The sequence below is a fragment of the Panthera uncia genome, chromosome D1 (genome assembly GCF_023721935.1).
Source record: "Panthera uncia isolate 11264 chromosome D1, Puncia_PCG_1.0, whole genome shotgun sequence".
In the NCBI taxonomy this organism is placed as follows: domain Eukaryota; kingdom Metazoa; phylum Chordata; class Mammalia; order Carnivora; family Felidae; genus Panthera; species Panthera uncia.
Genome location: NC_064808.1, coordinates 85,177,104 through 85,181,649, shown reverse-complemented (window position 1 = coordinate 85,181,649; position 4,546 = coordinate 85,177,104). Strand labels below are relative to the sequence as shown.

At 42.2% G+C, this 4,546-nt stretch overlaps 1 protein-coding gene and 1 long non-coding RNA gene across 5 annotated transcripts in view; one reads left to right on the top strand and one right to left on the bottom strand.

Moving 5' to 3' along the window:
- Positions 1–1,569, bottom strand: part of LOC125938909 (uncharacterized) — a 17,946-nt gene extending 16,377 nt beyond the window's left edge. Inside the window, exon 1 of the long non-coding RNA XR_007462858.1 lies at positions 1,278–1,569. This is a non-coding gene — a long non-coding RNA (uncharacterized LOC125938909). The remainder of the gene's footprint in view (positions 1–1,277) is intronic.
- Positions 1–4,546, top strand: part of APLP2 (amyloid beta precursor like protein 2) — an 86,723-nt gene that overhangs the window by 22,829 nt on the left and 59,348 nt on the right. The window lies entirely within an intron of this gene.

Genomic DNA, 4,546 nt, shown 5'->3' with positions numbered 1-4,546 from the left:
ATGCCTTCCTAGCACAGTATTGACTGAACATTGAACACAGCACTGTCCCACAGAAATAAATGCAAGCCACATACATGTAATTAAAATAGTTCTAGTTGACATTTTTTTAAAAAGCAAAAAATAGCTTTGGTTGGCTCGGTCCGTAGAGGATGTGAGTCTTGATCTTGGGGGTCATGAGTTCAAGCCCCATGTTGGATGTGGAGCCTGCTTGCAAAAAATAGGTGAAATTAGTTTGAACTTTATATTTTATTTAACCCAATATATTTGAGATATAATCATTTCAGTATGTATAACCATGTTATGAAATCAGCATGTAGTAAAGTTGAGATATTTTGCATTTAAAAAATTTACATATTAGGGGCGCCTGGGTGGCTCGGTCAGTTAAGCGTCCGACTTCGGCTCAGGTCATGATCTCACGGTCCGTGGGTTCGAGCCCTGCGTCGGGCTCTGTGCTGACAGCTCAGAGCCTGGAGCCTGTTTCAGATTCTATGTCTCCCTCTCTCTGTGACCCTCCCCCGTTCATGCTCTCTCTCTGTCTCAAAAATAAATAAACGTTAAAAAAAAAATTAAAAAAAAAATTTACATATTAAGTCTTTGAAGTTCTGCATATATTTTACATTTATAGCCACATCTCAACTTGGATGGTAATCTTCATTGGAAATATTTGATCTTTATTTAGATTGCATGAAGTTTACAGGTGGCAAAGTAGACTAACGTTCTCAAGCTCCAAACAAAACATTTTCTAATAATTGAATGAAATAAAAAAAAAAAAATCATGTTCCTTTGATATTTGCATGCATGTTGACATAACTGGCTCATGTTTTTTAGAATCAGTTTCACCTTGAAACAAAAGTATGTACACTCAAAACTGTCATTTAAGTAAATCCACTAACTCTTGTATGAACTCAGTACTATTCGTATCAATTCAAAGGAGCATCGCATAAATTGAAAGCACCCCGAAATTAATAATCAGTGTCAGCAGACATTCTTCAGATTTCTCTTGTAGTTTTTGTAACCAGTGCACATCACACTATGCTTTTAATTAAAATCTTCTGTATATTCATATTATAAAATGAGTAAATTATTTGTATAAAAAGTTTTAATTTCGACATAACAATTTTTTGTGGTTATATAGCAAAGGCACAAACTTTCCTTTCCTTTGAACATTGTATTCATATGCAGGGTGATAGTGATGTGACTGTATTAGGTTTGCTAGGGCTACTGTAACAAAATACCACAGACTGGGTGGCTTAAACAACAGAAATGTATTTTCTCACATTTCTAGAGGCTGGAAGTCCAAGATCAAGGTGCCAGCGGGGTTGGTTTCTGGTGGGTCCTCCCTCCTTGTCTGGTAGGTGGCTGCCTTCTTGGCTGCGTCCTCACCTGGGCTTTCCCCTTTGTGCAGGAGGGAGGGAGGGAGGGAGGGAGAGAGAGGGGGAGAGAGGGAGAGAGAGAGAGATGGATCTCTGATGTCTCTTCCTCTTATAAGAACAGCAGTCCTGTTGGATTAGGGCCCCTCCCTTATGACTTCATGTAACCTTGGTTACCTCCTGAAGGCCCTGTCTCCTAATACAGTCGCATTGGGGGTAGGGCTTCAACATAAGAAGGGGGTTGGCAGTCAGTGATGAGATGCTTCCTTATTCTTTTAAAACCCACACCTTAAATTTTGTGAAATAGCTATTTCAAGATCTCAATCTAAGTTCAGTGTACTTTGATTCTTAGTGTTAATGCCTTTTAAAGGTGAAACCTTACATAGATGCATACATCTAAAGAAGATCTAAGGTGGTAGCATTTTGCTGCAGTTATCACATTCATTTTTCAGTCTTACCATTAATTACGGAAATATGGTTGAAATTTCACTAGTAAACTTCCTCTTCCTTGTTACTAATCAGTATCCTTACAAGCCAGTTGAAAATGTTGCATTTTATACTAAAATTAAAAAAAAAATTTAATGTTTATTTTTGAGAGTGAGAGCGAGAGAGAGTGAGAGTGGGGAAAGGGCAGAGAGAGCGAGACACAGAAACTGAAGTAGCCTCCAGGCTCTGAGCTGTCAGTGCAGAGCCCGACGTGGGGCTCAAACTCCAGAACAGTGAGATCATGACCTGAGCTGAAGTCAGACATGTAACAGACTGAGCCACCCAGGCGCCCCCACAAAACAATTTTTTTAATGTTTATTTTTGAGAGAGAGAGTGAGAGAGAAAGCGCGCACATGTGCTCGGGGCAGGGGAGGGGGAGGAGGAGGGAGGGGCAGAAAGAGAGGGAAACAACAGAATCTGAAGCAGGTTCCCAGCTCTGAGCTGTCAGCACAGAGCCTGACATGGGGCTTGAACCCATGAAATGGTGAGACATGACCTTAGCCGAAGTTGGATGCTTAACTGACTGAACTGCCCGGTCGCCCCACTTTGATATTTTTAACAAATGGATACACAGCCACAACACCGTAAAATCTTCATTTTGGAAGATTTAAAATTAGTTTGGAAAATTGATTTCAGTTCAGGTGTACCTAGGTGGTAGGGCTATAGGTGACCCATTTACCATTTAGAGAGTAAAATAACAAGAGACAATTTTCCATGAAAATACCAATTTTCAAAATGCTTTCTCCATAGCCATGAGTTAACTTTTAAAAAGCAATTCCTGAAAAACAAAAGAAGCAATCCCTTTATGACTTACTGTTTAGAATGTTGTAGGGGCGCCTGGGTGGCTCAGTCGGTTGAGCGTCCGACTTCAGCTCAGGTCACGATCTCACGGCCCGTGAGTTTGAGCCCCGCGTCGGGCTCTGGGCTGATGGCTCAGAGCCTGGAGCCTGCTTCTGATTCTGTGTCTCCCTCTCTCTCTGCCCCTCCCCCGTTCATGCTCTGTCTCTCTCTGTCCCAAAAATAAATAAACGTAAAAAAAAAAAAATTTTAGAATGTTGTATTTACTTTGAAAACAGAAATTAAGATATTTTTCAAAATTGTCTGCTAGGTGTCTGGTACTGTTATACACTTGCCATCTCAAGTTTAGAACATTTATTAAGGAAAAATATTGTTTTTCAATTGATGACTCTCATAAGTACTTCACCACAAGGTGACCAAGAGATGAACTTTTGGGTGGTACAGTACATTTCCATGGTTATCCCTCCTCCAACTTCCAGGTATTGTAAACTTTGTACCTTCTCGAGGTCTTCCAGTGTGCAGTATGAGGTTGACACAGGTCGTAGTGTTTCTCTAGGGGGGTGACCTGGCACACCCACCTTGGAGATCCTGAGTCTGTACACATAGGCTGTTTGCTCACTTCTCATTTGTCATGGGGATTCATGTGACCTTGTTTCTAGCATTACCACCACATTGAAATGACTGGTGGTCTCATAACCACCCATTTCTCACGTGAACATTCGAATCTGCTGCTTCATCTCTTGAGATACGGCTTCGTTGACATTCTTTCCTGGTTCTTCCACCTCCGTCACAGACTTTCCTTCTGTGTGTGCCCATTAAATGTTGGTATTTCTTACGGTTCCGTCCTTTTCAAATGCAGTCTCTCTAGATGATCCTACCTATTCTCTGGGCTTAAAATTCTTTCTGCCTGTTGTTAAATAGCAAATTCACAATTCCAGCCCACGTTACCCTCTGGAGGTCCTGACTTGTATTTTTTGTCTGGCAAATACAGTTTTGCCGCGTGGGTGACTTTGGAGTATGTTGAAGATAGTGCATCCCAATTTGATGTTTGTCCATCTCTAGTCCCCTCCTTCCACCCCCTGCAGTTCCTTTGCTTATTAGCGCCATTGCTCCCCTAGTTGCCAGAATTAGAAGGTTGGAATTGTTCACACTTCTTTCGTATCTTTTGTGTAAATCCTATCCACACTTCTCTAGGCTGTCCCTTTCTGCTTAATGCTGCTCCAGTGTTTGTTCATCACCCTTTTTCCTGGATGAATGCAGTGGCTTCCTAACTGGCCTCCTTTCTCCATCTAATCTTCCCAAATCATACCCTTCCACCTTCTAAAGTATGCCTAGCAAGTCCTACTCGAGCTGGAAGAGAGCCCAAGCCCAGTTTTTCTGGAGGAGAGGTTCTGAAGACTTGCCCGCCCCTCCAGCTGTTCCTCTTCTGTGCTCAGCCCTGTGCCTGTCTCTGTTGTGGCTCTTCTCAGGTTACACTGCATTCACGTTTCCTCTTCCTCACCTCTCATTCATAATGTACGTGTTCTACTGTAGTTCTGGCTTTCTCTCTGCCTGGATCTGGTTGCTAAGACTGTTAGCTCCCCGAATACATACCCTGAGTCTTACGAGTTTATCTAGTGTGTTCATTTGCTAGGACTTCTCTAACAAAGTACCATGAACTGAGTGGCTTAAGGAAGAGAAATGTATTGTTGGACTGTTCTGGAGACTAGAAGTCCAAGACCCAGGTTGTCAGTAGGGTAGGGCTATGCTCCCTCTGAAAGTGCTATTAGCAGGATCTGTTCCAGACCTCTCTCCTAGTTTCTGGCAGGTCTTGGCTTTTGGCAGCTTAGGCTCCATGACATTCTCTGTGTGTGTGTGTGTGTGTGTGTGTGTGTGTGTGTGTGTGTGTGTGT